The sequence below is a fragment of the Photinus pyralis genome, unplaced genomic scaffold (genome assembly GCF_008802855.1).
Source record: "Photinus pyralis isolate 1611_PpyrPB1 unplaced genomic scaffold, Ppyr1.3 Ppyr1.4_LG5, whole genome shotgun sequence".
Lineage (NCBI taxonomy): Eukaryota > Metazoa > Arthropoda > Insecta > Coleoptera > Lampyridae > Photinus > Photinus pyralis.
Genome location: NW_022170596.1, coordinates 45723876 through 45733943, shown reverse-complemented (window position 1 = coordinate 45733943; position 10068 = coordinate 45723876). Strand labels below are relative to the sequence as shown.

At 35.4% G+C, this 10068-nt stretch overlaps 1 long non-coding RNA gene across 1 annotated transcript; it reads right to left on the bottom strand.

Annotated features, from left to right (window-relative positions):
* Nucleotides 1-7338: 7338 nt before the first annotated feature.
* On the bottom strand, nucleotides 7339-8338 carry LOC116171577. The gene is made up of 3 exons (XR_004145471.1): nucleotides 7975-8338; nucleotides 7850-7922; nucleotides 7339-7796 (listed from the first exon to the last, which is right to left on the bottom strand). It is a non-coding gene; the product is annotated as an uncharacterized LOC116171577 (long non-coding RNA).
* Between the last annotated feature and the right edge of the window lie 1730 nt (nucleotides 8339-10068).

The window sequence follows — 10068 nt, the reverse complement described above, 5'->3', positions numbered from 1 at the left end:
GAAGCAGACGTTTTTTTACGTCTTTTAACTGCCCAAAAAAAATTTTATGGTGATAAATGAAAGCAAATTCGATACGAATAAATTTGAAAACCAGAGAGAAAAAGTGCATAATTTGGTGCAAGGGCAAAAAGTCAAACACGCAATGTAAAAAGAAAAAAAATTCAATTTCGCACCGAATAAATGAGATGCATTAAATCCAATTTGAATGGTAATGTTGTATTCCGCAAGTTGGATAGCTCAGCACTATAAAAGTTTACAAGGGTTGGAATGGAATTATTAAATTTAACGAGTTTGATTTCCTCCGAAAGCGGTACATTCTTTTCCCACGCGTATTATTTGTATTGACTTAAGTCGCGCCGTGGTGTAAACGTGGAGAGGGCGTTCAAGTGACTAATTGAATTTGAATAGAACTGTCAGTCAAATATGGTCATTAGGAAATCGCTTTGTACTTCGTACGATACAGCTGTTTAAAACCGAAATGTGACAACTTAATTATGTCGCACTGTCTCTTCGAATTTGACCGTAGGCGCGCTCGAATCGAAACCCAAACAAATTTAAAATGTCATTAGCATTTCGTAAAAATGGTAATTGTCCCACAAATAAGTTCAGCTCGTGATAATGGGTTTAACACATTACGTTAGTTAACAAGTGTTTAACGCATCAAGGAGTTTCGTCTAATTAGAAACGCTATTAATAAACATTTGTAACAGTTCTGCATGAGTAGAATTAGAATTTATAGAACTAATATTCGTAACCGTTTTAAACGTAATGGTTGTTCAAAATCTTGCGGGCGAAAATGTGTTCCCATTTGCTTATAATCCGCATATTGAAACTAGGTTTGCTAATTTCAGGAACAAAATTGTCTATAGCAATATTATTCTGGGATTTCGGAAATCGTTCGTAATTATTACATCTCTGGGGATGGGCAAGAAATACGTTACCAGCTATACTCTTTGGTTCAAGTTATAGGTTGGGGGATAGAACAACACGAATAACGTATTAGAAAATACTTGCTTTTGTTTTAAGAAGCAGGGTGAAACAGAAATCTAAATTCACAAAAACCGCACAACAGTAAAGGGAAAGATAGAAATAATTTAAAAGTAAACGAATACTTATATTTAATCAACAAAATTAAGATAACAAATTCTAAACGTTAATATCACATTATGGACGCAGTAGTTCGCGAAGGGAGATAAATATAAATAATGGTGTGTGCAAGGGCAAAGGGTCACTAGCCACCCACAAAATACCTGTCCAGCTATCTCCATTAATTTCACTCACAAAAACACTTTACATGTGAAACTCTTAAAATCCTAGGTCGTAACTTGAGCTCATTCTAAGACGAAACTGTTCTTTTACACAAAACACAAATTAATTCAATAATAAACAACAAACAATTCTGCAAATGAAAATGGCACTCAGGGCCTGAGACACATATCACCCAACACAGGCGGTCGATCGAAACATGATAATAAAGTCTTAATTACCCCTAAATTGTACACAATCGAATTTTACACTGCAATTCAAATGCCAACAAACAAAACAAACACTATGAATTCTTCTGAGAAAACCCAATTTCTTTGCTTCGTAACAGTTCACTTCTTTATAACACAAACTCGACTATTTTATTTCATCAACGACATCAAAATTCTTATCAACTTTACTTTTATGAACTTTATTAACCATCAACTGACTTTACTTGCAAAATACAATTGACCTTAAAAACAAGAAAAAACGTTCTTCTCTCTGTACAAAGTTATACAAATTGGTAAAGTGAACTTTTTTAGCTTAACTAATTATTGATTGTAAACTTGGCCTAAGGTATAAAGAAGAACAAAAAACACACGTAAAACATTGCTCAGCTGGTGGTTCCGATACATAGATGTGGCGAATTAATTATATATGAAGAAGAGGGTGGATTTGTGTCTCCTACATTTATTGTAATTCGAAACTGTTGCTCATTATTCAATTTGTAGGAGAAAGTAAATGACATTTCAGTTACAAAATAATGTTTGCTGTCATTTCAAGGATTGAAAGTGTTACCTCCACTTTGGTTACGCCACTGTATGTTTACTTATTGACTCGTTGACTTGTAGGCTCCTTAGGCTATTAACTCGTTGCATGAACTTACCTATTTTTGGTTGGTTATATACAGTGGCGGATTTTCCATAAGGCACAGTAGGCCCGGGCCTAGGGCGGCCAGAGATTATAGGCGGCCAATCGTCACTGATGATAACAAGAAATGACTCAGACTCAGAGTACGTACCTGAATATTCTAAAGTGAAAAGTTGTTGCTCACTGATTTTATAGCAATGTGAAATACCTACTTATTATACCTGTATGAGAATAAACCTATTGTTAAACTAGTTAAATAAATAAAACCTGGCTAAAACCTTAGAGAAAGTATTACGAACTATTATAGCAGAGTTAGCAGCTGTTATAGTTAAGAGTTAACTAAATTAAAATTTCTGAATCGATTTTAAAAGTTGGCAATAAAGTAAATTCATTATGTATCTAGTCTATATGATTTGATAAGACAGGGGCGGCTACGTGGCCTGGGTCCTAGGGCGGCCAAGACTGCAAATCCGCCATTGGTTATATAAATACTGCGGTAGCCCCACGTTTGGCACCATATAGATAATTCCGTTGCTCCATGTTGGGCGCCAAATAAATAATGCTGCCTGCAATGGCATGAGGTCACTACGCCGCCCACAAAACACCTCTGCCTAGCTAGCTTAATTTCTAATATTTTAATCACGAATTTCCCGCTATCAAGATGATAATAATTTCTTCAAATTACTTAATTTGAAAGAGTCAGTGGTCTTAATCGACTTCCGTAAAAAGCTAGTTTGTAAAAGTGTTATTAACAAAAATTCGTTTAGCCGCTTGTGAGCAAGAGGCGAAGAGTGCACTTTCAAATTTGTTTTTTTCCATTTTAATAGCCCTTATGGGAATTTCATGCCTTAACGAGAATACCAACGTGAATTAATTTTTAATTTCTGATCGAGTGACACTAGTACTAAGTCTGTAAGTGGTGTAGTTCCGGAGCCCTTGTGACTCAGACAGACAGACAGACATCAAGAGCACAAAGTGAACTTTTTATTTTTTGAAAGTGAAAGTGCACTAAAAATCTAACATAAATACTCCATCTGGGTCGCACAATGAGCTCGAATAAACACACAATTAATTGATTGACAATAACAAAAATTGATTCCGTAAAATACAACCCTGAACCTTGAAAGGAGGGGCTACACAGTTTATTTTTTTAAATACAAAAACAAATAAAGAAACTAAGTCTTAAAATTAGTTACAGTTTTTGCTTATAAATCCATCTAACCTGGTTAAATCAATGGTTTACGATAACAGACGTACTTTACTCACACACAACTGCTGATGGCTTCTGTATTTCACTTTTCTTTTGCACACGGCCTTGATAACAAAACAAACTGTCTGCTGAACACAATGACAAATTTTCGGTGGCTGTTCGAACGGGAGTCGCTTTTAACATTAATAAGAGAACCTCCTAGGAAGGTCTACTTTTTCAAATGGACGTAACTTCCTTCCATTAATGGACAAACCGCATTAACCTTTCCATATGACTTTAATTCAACTACTTTTGCACATATTATATATTTGCATAACGACGAAACTGCGTCTTGAATCAACCAAAAAGACAGATTTCTTCACATAATTAGCGTACAAACACATATACTCTTTTCCCAGTCACGAGGTAAACACTCCCGTTTTTCCTTTACTTGCCGCAAAATCTATGCGTACCATCTTTTTTTAACTAGGCATACTGTGTAGGACCATGAACTTTAACGTGGTTCAATAATGTTGTCCTTGAACTCTTCATCTGATTTATTGTTTAAATGGTGAACCTAGATAGTGACGCTAGTTAATTGTACAATAGTAACGGGGTGCAAAGTTACGACAAGATCTTGTAAAATTTCCCAACCTGGTCCAGCCATAAGTGCCCCATCTAACAATTCTAAAATAAAACAGTCTAATATTGAGATTTTTTCACCGTGCCCATGAGGAATCACAAAAAATGCGGAGGGCATTGACCTAATGGGAGTAGAGGAGAAGAAAAGGTAAGGAACATTTGTTTAAATGAAGCATTTTTTTAAAGATTGGTTTATTTTCTTTGTAATCCAGTCGTTACGGTAAGAGTTGCGCTTATCGCTAAGAAGTTAATTAATTTTGTAAACAGACGTTGTCGCAGGTGCGCACTTTAGATAAGAGTTGTGCGTACTTTAACACTAGAATAATGAAAAAGGGCATAAAAAGGAGAGGGAAAAGTTGTTAAATGGAAGAGGAAGTGTTTTAACGGAGCCTTTTCGCCTTTGGCCGTTTGTAGGAAGTCAGGCTTTTGCCTGCGACATAGGGGAATTTTCCAATGCACCTGACGTCAAGTGTTTTTAGTTTGGAGAGTTTATTAATACGTTATGTTGAAAAAAAATAGTCGAGTTATATAGAAGTTAAGTGTTACGAGGTGTTTCCTGAGAAGAAGTCAGTTTAGTGTTTGTGTTTTTGTGTGCATTTAATGCAATATAAGACTGGATTTTTGGATTGTAGATAAGTTAAAGGTAATTAAGAGTTTAGTTAACCTGTTTGGATCGACCGCCTGAGTGCCATTTTATTTGCAGCATTGTTGTTTATTCATTTATATTTGTTTGTTTGTGTTGTATTAGAATGACGCAGGATTTTAAGAGTTCCATTTCATTGTTTTTGTGAGTGACTCAAATTAATTTAACTAGCTGGACAGGGTGGTTCGGTGACCGTTTCGTAACGATAATTTTGTAGCAGTGGGAGGTAAAGGGCGAGGGACTGTATTACTGCATAAGGATTTGTTTAATTAATTCATTATTTATTATTAATTAAGCATAATGGGATGCGACTTCCAAAGAAAGGTAAATTGATCTATGTAAAAATTATCTTATTTAGCTATTCAAATTAGAAAATAAAACGACACCTTGCATTTAATACTGGATTAAACGGTTTTCGCATTCACCGTAAAGTTACTTTGAATATTGACTGAGAAATATCTTGCCATGACAAAATCAATGGACGAAAAACGCTCTGAATTGCATAATTTAGCGAGAAGCTCTTCATGCACAATGCAAATATTCCAATTTAATTCATTCATTTTGTCCTTATTGGCGGAAACGGCCGAGGTGGAAAATTAAATTTAATATACCGCTCGCAGTTGATTAATTTGCGAATACTTCATTTTGGAGAACCACTACGAAAATGTCATAAATGAGGGCTGAAGAAACTTTTGAATAAATTTAGTTTGAGTGGATTAAAAAGTTTGGCTGCAGGAATGGAAATGTTTGAAAAGTGTATGGAAAATGTAATGAACAAAAAGGCCTATAATTTTCCGCAAACATCTATAAAGAGAATTAAATTGATGGCGACGCACGCGAGCTAATTAATCATTTATAATTGAAATAAATGTTCCACCGCTTTATAATTAAATTAAATATATTAATCAGGTCATACTGGATTGGCCTTTTCGGTATCGTATTCTACGAGAAATGAAAAACAGAGATATCGAGTCCACTCGCATTGTGGAAGCATGTCCTTTATAATAATTAATAATTAACATTAAAAGCGCATATTTTATTTGATTTACAGTAATTTCAAGGGTGGTCAAAGTTATACCCAGAAATTCAATTTTCAGATAAATAATTGTATGGTAGTTGCAACTATCGAGTTCATCGTCCAGGTAATTACCAATTAAAGTTAACAGTTTAACACATTCAGCATCACTACTACAATTTTTAAATCTGCCATGTCGCAATTACCTACTGCATACATTTCCATACTTTCCGTTTCTCGTTTTTTTGACTACACTCAATCTTCTTTTATGTCTTAATGCATCTATAAATAATAAAATATTTTATTTCTTTTTTAGACAGGATAATTAAAGCTATAAAGTTTGTTACGGCTACATTGTTATTTTATTATATGACCAGCGTTTTCTTTGAAATTATAAACTGTGGTGCATTACAAACGATATTAAAAATGAATTATACTAGGTCTGTTAATCATTTATGCTATATACTTACGCATTATTCTTGTTACAGCCGGAAACATCAGCCGGTCCGAGCCATGCTTTTAGATGCAAAGTGTTCAAGAAACCGAGACCATGTCACCTGTGTCATCAACCTATTTTAAATCAGGGGTCCTGTTGTAGAGGTAAGACAACCAATCAATAATCATATCAAATAATTGCGTGTAACTCGGGACAAGCCCTGCACTTTTCGGGGCTCCATAATATGTTGTCGCAATCTATCTTACATCTAATATTCTCCCATCACAAAATTATTTCGTACGAAACTGAGAGATTACAACTGCCTTGTTTGTCGTTGTATAGGTCGCGTTCCATTTTTTGTCGATCTCTTTGTCCAATAATTGTTCTCTTAATCGCGCATCTCTTAATTTGCGTACAATTAAGAACGAAAAATGATGTGACTCATACGGAGAATATTCTAGAATAATTTCCGTCCAAATTCAATTCTTTACGAAATCTTAGCTCTGCATGATTTTACCAGACAATCTCAATAAACTAATATTTGAAACTAATATATGACAATGTACCTAGTTTTAATTTCACTCATTGTACCAAAATCTGTTTCCGTTGTACACCTACCGCTTTTGAAAACAAAAATCATTGGCGATTGACGGCCCCATTTTCCGGTTTTTCGCTTATATCTTATAACGGTGAATTTGCTCAAACCCGCCGCTAATCGGCCAACTAGCTCAGGGGTGACTATTAATCGGGGTAAGCTTGAGCACTCAAGGGTCATTAGGTCTCGTTCGGTCTCTGCGGGCACTGGATTCCGTTCCTCTCATCTAATAATTAGGTATGCTAGAGCAAAGCAGTAAGGGCGCCACCTTATTACCTGGAATATTATACACCGACTGTTACCGGAATAAGGAAGTGTAACAGTAGCGGCACAACAATAATATAATCAGTGAGTACCTGACCACCCAAAAATCAAAAATTTATTCAGTAAGGTACACCAAATTCCAGAAAAAATCTTAACGCATGAATATGCACTACTAAAAACAATATACATTTACTAATCTCTTCCCCTAAATTGAATTCCCCCAAAAACTTTACTTAATTGAACATTAATCCCACAAATTAGTGAACGATAACTCGATCACACCCGACGGCATGAAACTTAACGTTATTAACCCCAAAACGAGGTGGCGAACACACAAGTATATAAAGAGAAGGTATTATTCTTACCTGGAGTTCCGAAGGCATTCGTGGAGTGAGCTCATCCCAGGAATGTTCAACCTAGTAGCTATAATAAAGAATAAAAGGACAAATTAACCGAGAATGCCTCGGTGAATCAAAAATGCTACAGTGAGGTACTTAACGGTGGCTGAGGGGCTTACCACTTGCGGTACTTCCCACGATCGTAATAGGACAAACCAATATTAAATCATGTCTCCGAAGGAGATCTCAAATGCAAAAACAATAATCAGAGCCAATTATGTAGGCATTAATCGAAAGATCGTTAACCAGAATTACGATTACAATTAAATTTAAAATAGTGAAAATTTCCCCAAAACTGGTCAGATAATTGATATAGGCTAAGTAATTGTGTCGACGGTGATAAGCTCAGATATAGGTCATGTATTCTATCTCATGGTTCCAAACGGCTGATTACTGCTGAATGTGTATTCAGATGAAGGCATCTGTTGGTAATAATTCAAAATGGACGTCCCTCCGGTGACATATGTTAATGTGCAAATTTAAACGGGATACAAGGACCCTAAAAAGCGATTGTTTAAAACGGTGCATTTTAGTACGCATAACCCTCTTTACCTCTTATTAAAGAAGGTCTATTGGAAAGATTGACGTTGTATGATAATTAATAACGATCAGGAAGATACGGTCACTAAAAATGAACATTATAATGGCCGAGATATTAATCCCGTATATCTACTTACATAGTTTCGCTGGTAATTCGTTTAAAAGCCTCTCAAAAAAGTTCACTACGATATTGATTAACCAAAAAAAAACTATCAATCCATAGTTTAATAAGATGATTCCGTGAAAGGTAATACTTCAATAGATGACGGAAACCAATCTTTTACGACATTACACCAGCGAACTAATATTCAACCGACACTTTTGCGTCTTCCCAAAACGAGCAACGAAAAGAAAGTAAGTCACGCACGAATTTTCCTCGCCCCGCCAATCGCGCAGGTACCAATCCCGAAATCCACAATCGTCAAAACTAACAATTGAAGGTTACATCGCATTCTCCCCCGCCAGTGCCGTAACAAGGGAAATTCGTACTGACTAACTTAGAATAATTACAACGTTACANGAGGCGCTTGCGCCGAGGGGTGTAAGGTGCGAAGGAAATAATAGACTTCTCTACCGTGGTATATATACTATTTTTTTCACTACTAGCACTTTAAATCCTCTAAATTAACATATATATTGATAAGAGAGTTAACGGTTGGACAGAATTGTTTGTTTCTTAATTTAACATGTCAATCAAGTACGTGGAAGTCAAACAGGCCGTATTTTGTTCTGTCATTGAGATTTTTCAAAGAGTAATTTCGTTCGATTTTTTTCAAAATGTGATAATTTTGGGTATGTAATTTCTCTGGAAATTGCGAATGGTGGCAATTATTCGTTTTAGAGAACTTGTCTAAACGTTCATTGAGCGAAATTTCGGGTTGTGTTTTCTAAAAGTGATAGCGTGACAGTTCTCATTATTGACTACTAGTTAATAATAAAATAGTATATTACGTAACGAGTGTTGAAAGCGATACTTTTCACACGAGATGTGAAGTTTGCCATACGAGGCGAAGCCGAGTGTGGCAATCACACGAGTGTGAAAAGTGGCTTTCAAACGAGTCATGTACACTATTTTTCCTACGACTCTCCATACAACCAAAAATACTTACATAATGAAACAAAAGTTATTTTATTTCGAACCAACTACTAAAACTATCTAAAAATACGAAATAGATTCAATTTCTCTTTAACGAACTATTGTTATAATTACTTTAGCAAAGACTAAAGAGGTACTTGTGGTTTGGAGCTTCTGCAAGAAATTTACTAATATTATTAGACGTACGCTACTTTTTATACCTCAGCCGTAATTTAGTTGGTAGTAATTCGAGTGTAGTGGATTTTGCCTCTTCTCTGATGTTGGGTGGAGTACACTCTACATCCATGGAAGAATCACTTTTCGCCATTAAAAATAAGTAAGGAATTAAATGTGTAGCACAAGGGAATAAACTCAAGAATAAACTAATCGCAATTTTAGAGTTTGACGTACGCCTACTACGTTGATGTTACAAGAAGATTAGACTACTACGAAAGCAAAACGTAACATGCGATTTGCTTTCTACTACATGGTAAATCTTATGAGAAAGCAAATCACACGGGTGCGTTTTGTTTTCCGTTACATTTTGCCATAAGTGAGCGAAATTGTCAATTTTCAAGTAAACATAATTGTACGACATATGTCATTTTCAATGAAAGTCGTAGGAAAAATTATTAACCACTTTGAACAAATGCGAGAAAGCCTACTTTACAAGTGGAAAAAAGGTTAATAATCATGTCATCAGACGCTAGTAGTGAAAAAAGATTAATACGGTACTTACAAATATAATAGGCAAAAATGCGAAAGGGAAAAGATTTACTTACTATTCGGGTAAAGGCCCCTTCTATAAAATTTGGCCATTTCAAATAGGGACAACTGGAATTTCAATCTCACACGCTTACAAGTAACTTTTGATAAGTTCAAACCAATTAAACTGTTTTTTAATTAATTAGTCGTGTCCCGATATCGAAAAAATATGGAACCGATGTCAGACTTCAAGTTTTTTAAGCGCGCACCTAACAGATGTGCTCTCGACTTAATCGGAATTGTTATCTGTAATCCATTTAAGCAATTACGGCTAATTATACTTATCCAAGTAGGCGGAATGAAATCTCCAAATTCGGCAGTTCAGCAATGCCCTTTTGTTCTTTGGAATGTAAGGTCAAGTGGTGCAATCGGTTATCACGTTGATATTTTC